This window comes from Falco naumanni, chromosome Z (assembly GCF_017639655.2).
Source record: "Falco naumanni isolate bFalNau1 chromosome Z, bFalNau1.pat, whole genome shotgun sequence".
Lineage (NCBI taxonomy): Eukaryota > Metazoa > Chordata > Aves > Falconiformes > Falconidae > Falco > Falco naumanni.
The window spans coordinates 38306775-38322723 of NC_054080.1; the positions used below are offsets into that span (position 1 = coordinate 38306775).

Here is a 15949-nt window from a genome sequence, read left to right on the forward strand (position 1 = left end):
AACAAAAATAATGAGAACTGTCATTTGGTCTTAAATTGTAGAAGTGCAGTAGCAAAATAGCTAATAAATGGTTGTAAATCTGCAGTGCTGATATTCAGCTTGTAATCTATGTACTCTTGGGTACCATGGAAGACTTCTGAGAGATCTGCAAAAGCTACTTAAGAAAAAACAAGCTGATTGTTAGTAGAGTTAAATTCTTAATGCAAGTCTGCACACCCTGTAGCAAACTTTGAAGATTAGTGTTTTTCAATTTCTAATAAAAAGTTTTCTAGACTTAAGCCTAAATAAAATTTCGCTGGAAAGAAGACTGTATGTGAAAAGTTCCTGTGTTCATAAAAAGTACCATTACCTAGCTAAGCTCACATTTTAATACTGGGACATTGTTTTGCTTTGCTGTTATATACTCCTGCAGTAGTTTAAAGCTAGTATTCCAATTAGAGAAAATTGGGGAAAGCATCAAAGGTGGGTGAGAAGGCAACTAATGCTTACTAAGAATCATTGTTTTGCTTACGGTATTAAATCTACCCTTATTAAAAGAAAAACCCTAAAGCAAAACAGCAAACATTTAGCAAATGAGCTGCATAAGAATTAAAATTTAAATTTAGGGAATTAATATATCTACAGAGAACTTTGAACCTAAAGGTTTTAATCAGTTTGAATTAATATGGAATGATGATTTTTTTTTTCCCCCAATAGAAATGGGCCATTTGTTTTACTAGCTGTGTGTGGACTTTGATTTGTTTCTTGCGATATTAAGCATATTTTAGGAGAGAAGGGTATTTTGCAAAGCAGAATGACACTCAGAGTGTAGACAGTCACGGTGTCTTCTTGAGTCTTACGTCTGTCTATTCCAAGTCATACAGCAGGGAAGAGGATATAGCTGTCTCAAGGAAGCTGTCATTTTTCTTTGTTTGTCTTCTGTTGATGTGACACCTGCAAGTGCTGACCTCAGAAGGTTATAAAGGAATACAGGGAAGTGGCTAACAGCTTGAGCACCTATACAGAGCCTGGTTCACAAGTGACATTAATTGCCATCAAATTCTCTGGTGTGTGTATCTCAGCTGGGATTAATTTTTGGATATGGCTGAGCTTAACCTAATTTTTCCACTGTGACATTTGAAACATGAAAGCTGAAAGTGGTCTGGGGTGGGGATCTGTGGTTTGAGATAAGATGGGGATGGCTGTTGCTGCATTTTGTCAGCTTTGCTGAGGAGGGCTTTGTGTTTCACTGTTGAGCTGTAAACCTTGAAGGAGGCAAATCTTGTCTCTAATACTTTCATACAATTTTACATTTCTGCTTTTCTATAATACTGAAAAACTCAGATTTAGTGTTCAAGGGCTGGAAACTTGCATTAATTACCTGTTTTGTCAAGAAACTTAGCAGAACCTCTGTAGTGTGCAGCTCTCACATCTGCCGTTCCTTTTCATAATGTCCTTCATGATAGTGCAAACAAGATTCTTAAAACTTAATCATAAAGTGTAATAAGTAAAGACTGTCTGCTACATTTTATTTGGCATAAGAAAAAGCTCATTTAAGGCTTGGTAGGAGTTAAAATCCCAGTAATGCTCATGAGAATGTTCTGCAAGCAAAGCTTCAGTTAATCCTGTTCCTGACATGCTCACGCATAATTTGATGTGAAATCTGAAGCACTTACACTGAAAGATCTGCACCTGTGTTTTTGAACAGACAGAAAGCAGTACTATGGGCACAAACCGATACCCAGTTACTAGCTAAAGGTCAAAATGACCTTTGCATTGTTTGTATCAATGAAGGGTTGTGTTGAGGCAGGAGCAGGTATGATTGATGCTCTACAACCACAGAGAGTGGATGTAGCAACATGATAAATCCCTGCATTTGTGTAACTTCTACCACAGTCAGAGTTGTTTTTTTCAGACTCCAGAATTAGTCATCACTAAGTTGTTACTAATCAAATTCTGCCACAAAACACCTATGTTTCAACAAGTCCTGTTCTGCACAAACTGCTTTGTAATTGCTGGTATGTGTAAGTTCATTGTGTATCTTGCAGAAGTGTACAGACTTCCTGGCTGTATGTAGTTAGTTTAAAAAATAGCAAAGGTTAGTGGGGTTAGTGAGTGACAGATCTAATGATGACTGGTAAAATCCATGCCTGTGCTGTCTGTGAAATGCACTGTCAGCTTTTTTCAAAAGTATGGCTGTGTTACTTTTCAGCATTTAAAAAATGCCAGAGTGGCTGAAGAGGTTTAAACATGGGGGGGGGGAAGCGGGGGAGGGGTGGTGGTGCAGGAAACTAATTTCTGAGCTAGCATAACCTTAAACACAGCAAAACTCCAAACCATTTACAGTGTTTGCCACTGAAGCTGTTTGCATTAGGTGCTTCTGTTATGGTGAAATGATGATTACTTGAATTTTAAGGTTATTTTACTGCATTTCTATGGTCCTTGCCAAGAAAACATGAGTTGCACTCTCCTATTGAAAATTAATCTCCTGTCAGTCTCTGTTATTTAAAATGGCTTTTGCAGTGTGGTGTGAATTATGGATTTTGACCATAAATGTGGTATATCCTGATTTGCATGGGGTTGTCTGGGACATGGCAGTTGTCCCACACAGTACATGCTCTTTGCCAGTCTTTCAGAGGCAGCGGAGTATCTTGAATATGCAAGTAAACGTAAGGGCTGTGGCCAGACTTCAGCTAGCAAGAAGGAACTGTAGTCTGCTACTCAGCACTGGCAGAATAAAGTAAATTGTTTTCTAATGATGATGCAGCAGGAAAAGAGTGACACTTACCATCAGGGAAGTAGCCCTGCCCTAGGTGGTTCTGACTTTTGTCTTCTGAAGATCCCTTCCAGCAAGCAGTCCTGGGCAGGTGCTGCACAGCATCAGAGGGGAGAGCTGCATTGTGTCCACCACAGACCTGATCCCGGACAACCCTCAGTCTTTCAGTGTTTTCTTTTTCAGGCCAGGATCCCTGAACTCTTTCTTGCTTTTATTTATTTTGGCCCTGAGGTGAGGCTGGGAGGACTCAGTGTAGCAGTTACTGCGATACCCAGTCTGTTCCTGCACGCCCACCCCCCACCCCGCCCCTGGAAGGCTCAGGTTTAATACCTCCAGTGGTGTTGCACATAAGTTTCATCCAGCACAAACTAGCACTGCAACTGAAAAAGGAACTGTGGGTGGGTTTAAACTTACCCTGACTCTTCCCTTCCCCAAAGTAGATTTTAACCCGTGGAAGCTGGTGAGGTGACTTCCCCAGCTGGTTGCACAGCAGTACAAGTTTGGGCTGGGAGGTGGGGATGGATGCAGACCAGGGCACACTGAAGTGGCCAGAGGTAGTAGGTAGTCTGGGCAACTTAAGTAAGCAGACTGCACACCTTGTAACTGTAAGGGGGAAGAACAGTTATCTAGCTTGTTTTCTCAATCCCTGTTTTGGGAATCGAGGGGATGGGTTTTACGCCATTCACCCTGGCACATTACTATGTGTCTGGTGTGTGTCTTAAAGCTAAGATGGTCGTGTAAATTCTTATCAGTGCACAGCTGCTGTCTAGGACTAATAAAGCCTAAATATGCTGTAACTAAATAAGGATAGAAGAGTGGGTTACCACATACTACAAGTAGAATACTGCAGGTGAAAGAGAACAGCAGTGACCTGGTGACAGGCCAGGTGAGAGAGCTGAGCATGTCCCACTCTCCTTGTGTCAGTGCAGGGAGAGCTGCAGTGCTGCTTGGTGCTATTTATGCTGTATCTGAAAATAAAACTTGACACTTACTGACCAAGGGTCAGATATAAAAGAAAGGGAATGGAAGGTAAAAATAAGATGTTTCTACAATTTTTACATTAATATGGGGATGAGCAGCTCTGAGGGAAATTACCAGTTTTAGCGGGTTTTGTTGTTGTTAATCTTTAACCAGTATCAGGTTCTTAATGAAAGTAATTTTGGAAACTTGACTGGTTGTAGTTTGAGAAGGTTCCCTGTGCAACTTCAGTCCCGTAACTGATGGAGAAGGAGTCAATATTCTGTGTAACTCAAAACACCCCTGTCTCTCATACGGAAACTTGAGCGCTGGAACTTGCTGCAGAAGCAGCAGCTTATAAAGACACCACCTCCTGCGTGGAGGCACTGGCTTCAGCTCAGTACTTATAAAAGGAAGTGACAGCACTTGATGGTGACTCTTCCAGGTATTTTGCCATACAAATAAAATATGTATTTTTCTTAAGTAAGAAAAAAGACCTGGCATTTTGAAAGCGGGCTTTACCACATCACCTTCAACATATGTATGTGCCTGTTGTAGGAAAAGTTGCACAGCTTTTACCATTTAGCCAGCTTGGTTTGTGTCAAATGCAAAGCTGGTTTTGTGTTGTGGGCAGCAGAAGCAACTCCATGGAGTGACAGGTGAACTGCTGGGAGCAGTGAAGCTGGCATCTCCTTGCTGCATCCAAAACTGAAAACTGAAAATTATTATTGCAGATCCATTTGCCAGTTAGCTGGTTGTAGTTCTTTGTCCCAAATGAAACTGAGAATGTGATACAGGAGGATTCAGGAATGTATGAATTTCCTGTAGTCCGTTCTGGTTGTTTTGCTGTTGAGTGGGCATGTTTTTAACATGATATGAGGTATCACCCTAACCAGTCTAATGACATTCTCGTTATGTTATGACTTTGTGCAATTGGACATGAGACAGGAAGATAGTTTTAAAGGTGTGTGTGATAAGCAAGTAGTAATGCATGATCAGTAAGATAAAGTTTTTCAGAAGCAGAACAAATTTCATCTGTGTTCATAAGTCAGAGATGTCCTTACATAACTTGTAAAGCTTGAGGAAATCCCTTTTTATAGCTTTCTGGGGGGTTTTTTGGACATGAACAGTTCTGTTTTTACAAAAAAATGAGTAAATTCCACCTGTGAATTTTAATGGTTTTTTAGTAGTAAAACACTGCTGCAAGGTTCAACTTCTGAATTTCATATAGCCAGACAGTGAAGTTTTGGGGTTTTTTTATTTCTCCGCTGTTTTGAATAGCTAGGTTCAAATCCCCTACTTCAGCAACCTCATGCCTTTCCCTCAGGGAGGCTGTGCTGTGACTTACACAACCAGGGAGCTGACTCTCTGGCTCCTTGAACTGAAGTCACCTGTTTTCTCAGCACAGAAGTCTAAACTTAGGATGGACAGTAACCTCTACCAAGGCTTCTCTCTGTCGTAAGTTGCAAAATGTTTTGCTCTGCAGGTTGAAGTGCTGTTTTTTATTCTTGTGTGCTGAGGTGAAAATTATCAATCCTTTTTCTCCTCCTCCACCTGATACTAATTGTTTTTTGTGGGGGGTGGGGAGAGAAATAAAGGTAGGCAGTGATTCTGATACACTTTTAAGGTTTGTTTAACAGCTGTCTTTGCATTTTGCCTTCTTGCTATAGGTGCCCCTGAGCAGTGCATGTTGCTCACAGGGTGTTAGGGGTATGTACAACTTCAGTTGGGTGTTTTCAGTGGGCAGATTGGCTGAAGATGTTTTGGTACTGAAAACCTCTGCTGAGTGGAAAAGGTGGCTTTTGTATTTGCTTCCTGTGACAGTCAAGAAATTTCAGGATCTGGCATCTGTCAGTAACTGGCATAATTTGAAAAACCTGAATTTTTTACTAAATAACAGAGGTTTTCTAAGCAATTATGATGATAAAATACACTGTTCTTTATGCTCACTTCCATGTCTTCTCATTGTTTGTGTTTATCGGAAGAGGCTATGTTTTTCTCAAGGCAGGAACGAAAAATGTCAAGACAGCGTTGAAAAATGCTAAATATGGAACACTGAAGTAATACCTGGGTGTTTCATAACCTCAGTGTTCAGGTGACTCTTGAATATATTCAGACTGTCACCTGTAAAGAGTGATAAGTGCTGTTAATGTGAAGAATCAGTGAAAGTCAAAAAAGGAAATGCTGGAGCAAGATATAGTTGAAAAGTGGCAAAAGATGTGACCTAAACTCTTAAGAAGTTAATACAGCATGCTGATGTTAGCTTTAGCTTTTCTGTTTTGCTATGTTGTCATAGTGAATATGGAAATACTTGACATTCACTCACTTCTCTTTTTTTTTTAATACTGGGAGATGTTTCCATGTAATTGGCAGGTGACAGTCTTTTTGGTAAAACAGTCTGCATCAAAGCCTGTAGTACAGACTTCCTGGTTGTTGTGGGTTTTTTGTTCTTTTTTTAACTCTTGATTTTCTTGTAGTATGCTTCATTCATTCTGTTGAAGAGGACTAACAAAAAAGGCTGAATTAAAACTTCGTTTTCTGTTATTTTTCATTGAATACTTCGAGTAAGCTTTGGAGGTTCATCTGCTGTTTCTTCTTGTTCAGATTTTAGCACCAGCAAATCATTTTCTGGATTGCTCCTTTTCTGACAGAAGGATACTTTGTAGGATAATAAGGGATAATACATGTATGGTGAGAGGAGAGTTAATTGTTTCCTTCCCACTGATCTTGTTCAAGTAAAAATGTGTTGAATGTGGGGATGCTCCCCATGACCTCAGCTCTTCAAAACCTGTGTTGTTTATTGACCAAAATATTCTAATGCAGCTTCTGAAGTTCAATCAGAAGCCAAAGTGCTGCCATTTGCTCTTTCCTTTGTGCAGTTGTGCATCCTTCTTTCATTTCATATCTTTAGTGCTCTGTGGCTCTTGGTCTCACACAGTTGTAGTGCTGGTGCCCTTTTTATTAGAATTTGATTCAGAACCACTACTGTGGTTTTGATGGAAATTAATGATCTGTGTTGAAATTTGTATCATATTGTAGCTGTTGGGAAGTTAGAATTGCAAAATACATTCAAATAGTTTTCTGAAAAAGGGTAGGGGTGCATAGACACTATGAACGCTCCCATCTGGTGTTACAGAAATTGTTGCTTAATTACAGTTTCCCTTAACATCTTTAAAAATGGATGAACTCCACTCTCGGCAGTAGTTGGCCCAACATCGTTATTCATATTTTGTCATTGGGACACAGGAGGGATTCATAACAATCCTAGGGTCTCTGTCTCCACAGTAGTCTCTGTGGTGTTGGCTTTTTTGAGAGTGCTTGTGAGATCTGAGGAGTCAGGGTGACAGGGGAATTGAAAGCTGAAGATCCCAATTGAATTTGGGCTAAATTAGAATGTCTGGTCGAGACATAAGAGGGCTTTTCAGCTTTTTTTTCCCCAAATTTGGTTTAGCATGGGGCTCTGCTGCAGGTTAAAGCTCATACACATATACTTAGGCCTAAGGCAAAACATACCCTTCCTTTAACATAATGTTTAGAAAAGTTGGGCAATGCTGGTAGGCCAGTAAGTGGGTCTGTAAAATAAAAGCGTTTTTATGAAAAGTGAAGCTCCACAAGTGGGAAAAGGAAAAACATAAGTCAAATACCCTGTTATTAAAATAAAGTGCTGATAATATACACCATTCTTTTATTTTGTAATTTAGCCTGTCTTTTTGTTTAATTACTTTGTCTTAAAACTCTAAAACCACACATAACATTGACGGGAACGTTTTTAGTGTGCTGTCTGCGGGTAGGTAGCATGCACAGCCTTAGTTATTCATGGCTGCATGTCTGTTTTACCTCTGGCTTTCGTATTAGCATTAAAATAACTTTTCTAAGAAAGCTAATACACATGGGCTGTGGCTTACTTGAGAGGTGGGGAGCAAATACACCTCTGGTTGCAGTCATGAAGGTGTTGCTCTGGAAATTGCATTTCAATAAGTCAGTGAATAGTGTTCGTAACAGTAAAAACATTCCCAAACTTAAAATTTGCCTCCATGGTCTCCCAAGGAGTTACTTAAGTAATTAAAATTTGCTTATAAGGTAGTTTTCTTCTGTATTTCCTTTCTCCTTCTCATTTAGAATCCCTAGGACCTTGTTAAAGCAGGTATATGCTTGAATAGAGGAGTAAAGAAATGCATCTGATCTGGATGGTAATTGATATGCAAAAGGAAGTAGTAAAAGTTATTTTGTTTTTTTTGTTGTGTGTTTTTTAATTTTTTTTTTAAATATAAGTAGGCTGTGACAGCCAGCAGTACCTTGTAATAGATTAATGTGCTTTGGAATTTGACAGGTTAGAAGAAAGTCCTCAAATAAATAAAATATATGCAAACACACATATATGAGGTATTGTTGCTCTCTTACGAAAAACTTCCTTACGGTGACTATCATGTTACTCTAAATAATATATTCCAGGCTGTCTTTCATGTATAATCCAGTAGGTGTTTTCTTTAATCTTTGAGGACTTAGTCACAGTTGTCAAAATAATGAGCTTTTCGTGGTATAATTTCTTCTTGTTCCTGTACCTTCCCCCAAGCTTAAGTAATTGTTACCAGAAGAAACAGGGATTTTTTTTGCCGTAAGTTTACGCTGAGATAGTGTTTTCACTATTAAAATCTGGCAGTATATAAGGTTTGTTAGGGACCTCCTGCAGTGCCTGCTTTAAGGGATCACCTGTGAGGCTTGGGTCAAACAAGAATACCCAAAAGGTGCCTGCAAACCTGCAGTGCTTACATGGATTTCAAACTCAAGTCCTGGTTGGATTAAAGGGTTGGATTGTGTCATAGTTTTTGGCAAGGTGTGAGCAGTTATTCATGTGCGTAGCGTGACTACAGGTGGTGTCCTGACAGGCAGCCAGCAGCTGCATGATCAAAGGAGAAGAATCAGCCCCTACTTGCAAATGACACTCAGCCCTGTGTCTGTGGGCTTCTCTGCCAGAAGAAACACCAGTGGTTGGGGGCCCCTTCCCAAGGTGCAAGCTGAGGAGGGATGCACTGCCTTGGGAGGGGAATTCTTGAGCTGAGGTGCTGCAACTTCAAAGTCCTTGCAGCTCTTCTGCCTCTCCCCACCTCTGTGGAGATCTGAGAGCTGGCCTGGGCTCCAGCCACCTGCCCATCTGGCTCTTGGATCCCCAGTCACTTCAGACCCTAGCTCAGAAACCTGGAGCTAGTGAGGTCTGCAGGTCAGCTGATATGCTGCAAGGGTTTTAATGAGCAGTTTGACACCTACTGTAGCTGTATATTTAAATTGGAGTGCTTTGTTATAATGAAAGTGCTCATACAAGCCACAGGCTGCTAGAAGTCCTTTCTCAGCAGAGGCAAAAGAATTTTCTTTTCCCCTTAAGGTACCTACAGCTAAAATGGATGATGATACCTTTTTTTTTTTTTTTTTTTTTTGCTTTGCAAGTAATAAGCTGTAAGGAAGCATGCTGGGATCTGAAAATTCTGGTTAAGAATAGTGACTGTGACGGTCGATGGCCTCTTGGTACCAAGCAGCAATTTTTGTAAATTTTAACTCCCCGCTGAAACGTTGAGTAGCTACATCCATAGAGAAGATCTTGTGTAAGCTGGTTTATGGAGCACTTCATAACTGGTCAGATGATTCACAGCAGATTTTCTCCAGCAGAATGAAAGGTAGATGGTGGTTTTTACAGTAAAAATAGGTGAGTTATATGCTGCTAGTGCTTGTGAAACACATCCAGTGGGTAATAGCATAGATAGGCAAAGGATTTCCATGGGGTATCTTGTTGAAAAAACATTGTGGGGAGAGTCAGGCTACATTCCCCTCTCTATAAAACAAAAGATCCAAACCATTTTGGAAAGATCTTTATGTAAACAAAAGTGGGGTTGATATGCTTGTTTGATACCTGGTGCTGTTCTGGCAGCCATAAAATATGCACTGTTGAAGGGCAGGGCAGACACTATGCCTTTGAAAAGACCCTATGTAGGCTTTTCATTTGCTTAGAGACCTGCAAAATTGAGCTGTTGCTTGTAATTTTGTCTGGCTTGTTTCTTTTGAGGCCTTCTGTCTTGTGAGCCTTTCGTTATAATCCTCTGGATCAAGAGCGAAGCCCTCAGATGTGCCGTGGGGATTCTTTTTTAAGTGTACCTTTTTCCTGTTTGGATCAGTGTGAACCCTCTTACTGTTAACTTCAGTGAAATCCAGATCAAACCCATGCATTTTAAAACACTATCCCTTCAGTTAGCCCACACCCTTCTAAAAGTAGTTGGGTGAACAGTAGGAAGTACATATGCTAAATACAAGCTGATGTAATAGTATTACAAGTCTGCATATGTAGTATAAGTGTGTTACCTACAACAGTGTTGGGATAAATGCATCATGCGCCCTATTGTGATTGCTTCGGAGTAGCCCACTGTTCTTCGATTACACCAAAATAAATATGAACGTGTGAGGTTTTGTCATAAATATCCAGATACACCTGTTCAAGGCTTGTGCATAATACAGTCTTTCAGTAACAAAGGAGACAGTTGGAACTGCTTTATATGGATTTAGTAAATGTACCTGTTTGTGGGGCTGGCTGGTATCTAGCCTTTCTGAACTTTCTTTGTAGGTCCTGTACCGGCTAATAGAGGTCCTGACGCTTGCCAGGATCAGTAACTTGCTGCTGCAATACAAATGCTGAATAATTTTGTACTGAGTAGTTACTGCCCATCTTGGGATTGGGGAAGCAAATTGAGTTTGGAAAGGGCTGGTGTGTATGGTTTTTGTCAGGACTGCTTAATAGTTCTTTGTGTTAAGTGTAGCGTCAGGATCTTGGCTCATTGGATGCAAATATATTGGTTCTGGTTTCTGTCACAGTCTGCCCTGGTAATCTGCAAAATAAAAGCCAAACTTTTAGGGGGAGGATTTATTATAATTCCCATATCAAAACTTGCCCTTCAGGTTTGTGTGGTAATGATGTCAAACCTTGTTTCTTATCTCTTTGCAGAAAGGACGTGTTTCTGACAGCTCCATAGCTCCAGGGGTGTGCAGGGAGGCTCCAAGGTGTGACAGGTGGGTACAGTGAAACTAGGGGTACCCTGTTGCAGCACGGGGTTGTGATGGATTTGCGGTGGCTGTTAGAGGTGTCCTTGTTCATAAACCAAATAAACACTGCAATAACACTTAGACACTTAATTCATACAGTAAAACATAAATAAGGATTTATTGATAAGCTGTATTTATTTCTTTGTTTTGGTTCAAGGCCAGATTACTCCTCAAGAAACTTATTAGAAAAGGGACTTTTTCCATTCAAGGACATATTGTATGTTTACCTGTGCTTTAGTTACCACTGAAAGGTCCTGTTTTACACAGTATGTATGTAAGAGGGTGCTGGGCTTGCTTTCAGAGGCATTTTGGATCTTTCAAAGTGTTGCTGGACGCCTAGGATAGTTTTTTTTCCTTTTAAAAGCATGCATGCCTGTAATTTAGACATGCAGATACTGAGTGCCATTAGTTGCCAGTAGAAATCTTCAGGTAACTTTGACTGATTCAGTCCTATAAGACCAAGAAGAAATGAGGAAGAAGCTGAGCAGTATTTTTTATTGTGAGACTATATTTACGTGGTAGGGGAAGATGAACTTGGAATTTCAGGGATGATTTCTTGATCCTTGGAACAGTTTTCACTGCAGTATTGACACTGTCACAACCCAGGTTCAATATCTGGGAGAACCCCATGAGGCAGAAAAGGGTGTTAAAATATATCTATCCCCCAGGCAGCTCTTGTTCTGGATTTGGCATAGCTCAGCATCCAGGTTAGCAGGAGATGCTGGCACTGCGGCTGTGGTTGGGTCCCACTGATCATCTATGTGGTTGCATTAACAATTTTCTGTGCAGCCAGGCTGGGGACCCATGACAATGCCTACAACCTCTGATAGCACAGAGGTCGACTTGTTCAAGGATGGGGTTAGCTTTCTTTTTCTTAAAGAAAGGCAACGCAAGCAGAAACGAACCTGTTTGTTCTTTCCTGTTGCTCTTTGGAATTGAAGGCTAACATGATATTTCTAACAATCCATAACTAACCCATAATAACCTGATAAATAGGAATGTTAACTCCTATTTGTAATCTTGTAATTTTTGCACTTTTTTTTTGTTTTTCTTGGCATAATAACACATTGTCTTGTAATCTTTGCCTCCCCTGTCTCCAAAGGATCTCTCAAAGAGTTCCACTGAGTATAAATATTCTGTGCTTTAAGCTCAAGCATAAGTTTTCCAAGTGTACTCCTACTTGACGGCATGTTTATCATGTAGAATCTGGGAAATATTAAATTTTTGTCTTCACTGAGGGTTTCAGCCTGAAACTGGGAATCTGAATTTCCTTAGAATTTTTATCTTCTTTTAAGCACTACTGCACCTCTTCCAGCAAGCTTTGTGGTGGAGGTAGAGACCACATCAAATTATCTTAAAAAGCTTCATCTAATTTGTAAGCACCTAGCAACTACAAAGTATTCTGGTTGCAGTTTGAAAAGTAAATAGTCCAATGCTCTACATGTATGTTAGCCATAAAGGGCTACTGGCCTGCTAGTTTGAGGTTTTAACTTAACTCAGCAGAAGATGAGTCCTTATATATTGTGTAACAAGGAAAAGGTTGTAAATTATGTTTTTCATGAGACAGTGTAAAAATGACACTGTGCTTGAGGTTTTGAAAGGGTGAGAACTAAAGCAAAGGATATATCCAGCCTGTCCTTACTGGTTTAAAATAAACTATGTAAATAAAACTCAGCTGTCAAAGGTAAACTGTACACTTCTTACTGTGTAATTTTGATTACTTAAAATGCAAGTGTTGCTGACTTTTTCTTCTATTAGTGCAAACAAAACTCTGGGGCAAATTGAAAAAATCAGGTTTAAGCAAAATCTCACAGTGGGAGTTCTGTGGTTTGTTTTTTCATGTATGAAGTCTTAAAGTCTTTATCAAATAGGCATCAGTAAACATTGAATCAGGTCTGTATTGTGTTAAAGCTTTCAAAAGCCTTTGAAAAAAGTTTATTTTTGGGTGAACTTGCAATTTGTGCCCTCTGACAGATGAATCCTTTAAAGACAACCACCTCCCTCTTCCTGCTGGAGGAAGCAATTAGCTCAGGTTTGCCTGTTTGTATTGAGCTTCATATTCCTCATCATAGTAACTTAAAAATTTTACAAATGAATAATTATTTCAGTGGGTTTTTTTAGTGGCCTCACTGGGATGGGCTCACATCAGCTGTGGTTGTGTAGTTAGTTGTACAGTGCTTGTGTTGGGAAGGAGGTGGTGGGGGCAGCACGGATGGAAGCATAAGCATAGAGTAGGTGGGGTGTTGCAAGAAAAGATAACCCTGTGGAGGAGAATAAAATGCAATACAAATGGAGGAAAACAAAGTGAACACTTGATGTGCCTGGAGTGTCATGAAAGGAGTGACACGTTTAGGCCATGACAGCCAGTGCCTGTTTGGCTTTCTCCAGGGAGAGGCTGGGTACTCTGTGATGGTAATGGTCATTTCTCGGGTATTGCAAGGGTCCTAGCTATAACTATGTAAGACTGCTGCGGGTGTATCAGAAAGTTCTCATACAGTTTTAACCTTCATAGAGAAGATAAAGATAGATCCATTTAGCAGTTTTGTAATACTGAGCAGAATTCAGAAGTTGCACAATGCAGCTAAGTATTTATTATTAGAAGAAAAGATTTCAGAATGAGGATTGCAAAATGGGACATTTCCTAACTTCGAAATTCCACAATTTAGATAGCTTGTGCATCTTGTATGTGCACTACTTCCACACTTGAGTCCAGCTTTATTATGCTGACTAGGGAAGTAGACACTGACCTCTGGGTTTCTGTTGCTGTGTTGAACTGCTTACCAAGATATTAATTTGGTACTGATAAGGATTGCAGAACTGAAACTATAAAAGATGCGATTCCATGTTCACAAATACGTCTTCATGCTTACTTTGCCTCTGTGTCCTGGAGGATAGAAAAGATGGCAGTCTTCTTCCCATTGTTGGTTTTTCAGTTTCTCCTATTGCAGGGGTAATGTTTTGCATTTTTCTAGAAGGTGGGCTGAAGTAGTGTTTCTTGATGCCCACTGACAGAGGCAACGTAAGAACCAGATGCTTTTTGATCTTGGCAACAGTCAGGTTGCCATTGCAACTCTCTGCTTTCATAGTTTGTGCTAGTATTCCCTATTAGAACTTGGGCAGCCTGAAATTTTTATTTCTAACAGTTCTGATTTTCAGTCCTTTAAGAGAGCAGAAATATGTCTTTTTCTGTTTCTTTGCCTGTGCACTAAAATTATGTGTGTCAACGGGAATGTTCACAGCTCTGAACTTCCAGCTGCGCTCTGCCAAACTGACAGGAGCTCTGTTGATTGTTTCTTCTTCTGTAGTTGCCCTGGTTTTAGTCACCATAAATACAAGTATTATGGAAGACTCATGGAAGTAGTATATGTATTATTTTGCTCCAGTTTGTCATCATACATTGATTTAAAAAGATCAGCAGCAGAGTGCCTAAATTAATTGCTAGTTTAAATTTTCCTTGAAAAATTTGCAGCAGTTTTACAGAAAACAGAACCCGGAGTTCACATTAATTAGAGTTTAATTATGTAACTAAGCATTTCAAGCTTCTTTCAGCTTCTTAAATGTTCTTGTTTTCAAGAAAATTATGGCTCAGTTTTAGGAGTAAAACCTAAAGCACTAGGAGACCTACATTTTCAGGAATGCACAGCACTCAAATTTAATCAAAGCCAGTGAACACTGATGGAACTGAGCTAATTTGGAAATTAGGCCATTGTCTGGGCCTTCCCCCCACTCCCCTCCTTCCTTCTACCCCTTGTGTTACATAAAAACAGGTTCATGTTAGATTATGGATGACTTCCCAGTGGATGTCAGTGAAGGAGGTATTCCAGAAAATTTTCAGAACAGGAAAGGGAGGGTGGAAGAGTAATTAAATTGAAGGCTAAATTAAAGGACAAAGTCCTGAGTGCATTTTCATCTCTATTTAAAGTAATAGGAATGAGAACAAAATGGATCTTGCCTGATTTGGCACTTAATGTTCACTATAGTCTAATGTTCACTCCCTTTTTTTAATGTGCAGAATTTGACCTTAGATTGACAAATAATGTCCCACAAGGAAAACTTATTAATGTGGAAAGGGGCCTGTTTTGTGAACCTACACAGTGGGAATGAAATGATGTCTGCTTAGCGTGGCCAGAGCAATTCTCTGGCTACACAGCAAAGTAGGCACTAGCTAACCCAACCAGACCTTTTGCCTTCTTCAAAAGTTAATGTAATTTGTTTCAGATTTTGTTTTCATTGTGCATTTTCTGAGGTAGGTGAGCTAGGCTAGGAGTGTAACCGTGGTTGGAGGGAGACTCCCAATTTTCCCTTGAGTGCATAGATTTGCTAATCCTATTTTGAAATCTAGATAATTTACAGGGCTTCAGAAGTCTTGTCTGTAGACATCTCTACTGTATTATATTGTACACAAATAACTGCTTATCATTGGGACTGTTCTGAATAATGATGTTCTGGCTGTCTTTTTTAAAAAAAAATCCACACAATTATGTGGAGTCTTTTCAGTAACAAAAGATTTCATGAAAAAAACTAGCAGTGTAGTAGAAATAATGGCTCAGAGATCTTTCTTCAAACTGCTGTTTTTTTCCCCTTATATTTCTGTTAAAATTGCTAAACTGCCTTGAACTTAATCATGGAACTACTGTTCACTCTCTAAATACCCGTAAAGCTATTTGCCTCAGAATATGGTTGTGTGATACTTTGCAACTCTGACGAGGGGGCCACTTGTTAAGACTGGAATGCAAAATGTGAATTGCTTATATATGATAATAAACAGGAAGGGGTGCAAAACAAACAAGCCCAGTAAGCTTAACTGAAAATATGATGCCTTAAAAAGCGAAGTTATTTGTATGGCTCAATTACAAGCAGGTGAATCTGATCCAAAGTACTTACTACAACTGAAAGAAAAAACCCCAAACAAACAAAAAAAATTTTAAAATTACAGTTTCAACTTCAGCAAGTTGTGGGTTTGTGTGGGTTTTTTTGTAGTAGACAAAAGACTTGTAGGAATAAAATATGTTTTGATTTTTTTTTTAACCTTGCCTGTGATCCTTTAGTTAAGGAGGTGTAAAAGTTTCTAATGTATTTGTGAGTCTTCCACTCAGCCACACTACTTCTGTGTAGCAGATGGCTGCCCTTCTCAGAGTTGCCCTGTCTTTGCCT

At 39.7% G+C, this 15949-nt stretch overlaps 1 protein-coding gene across 6 annotated transcripts in view; it reads left to right on the forward strand.

Annotated features, from left to right (window-relative positions):
• SEMA4D (semaphorin 4D) overlaps positions 1-15949 on the forward strand; it is a 99593-nt gene that overhangs the window by 44110 nt on the left and 39534 nt on the right. For all 6 annotated transcript variants that reach the window (XM_040580742.1, XM_040580744.1, XM_040580738.1 and 3 more), the window contains exon 2: positions 10698-10762. The gene's annotated coding sequence lies outside the window, so the exon portion shown is untranslated. The remainder of the gene's footprint in view (positions 1-10697; positions 10763-15949) is intronic.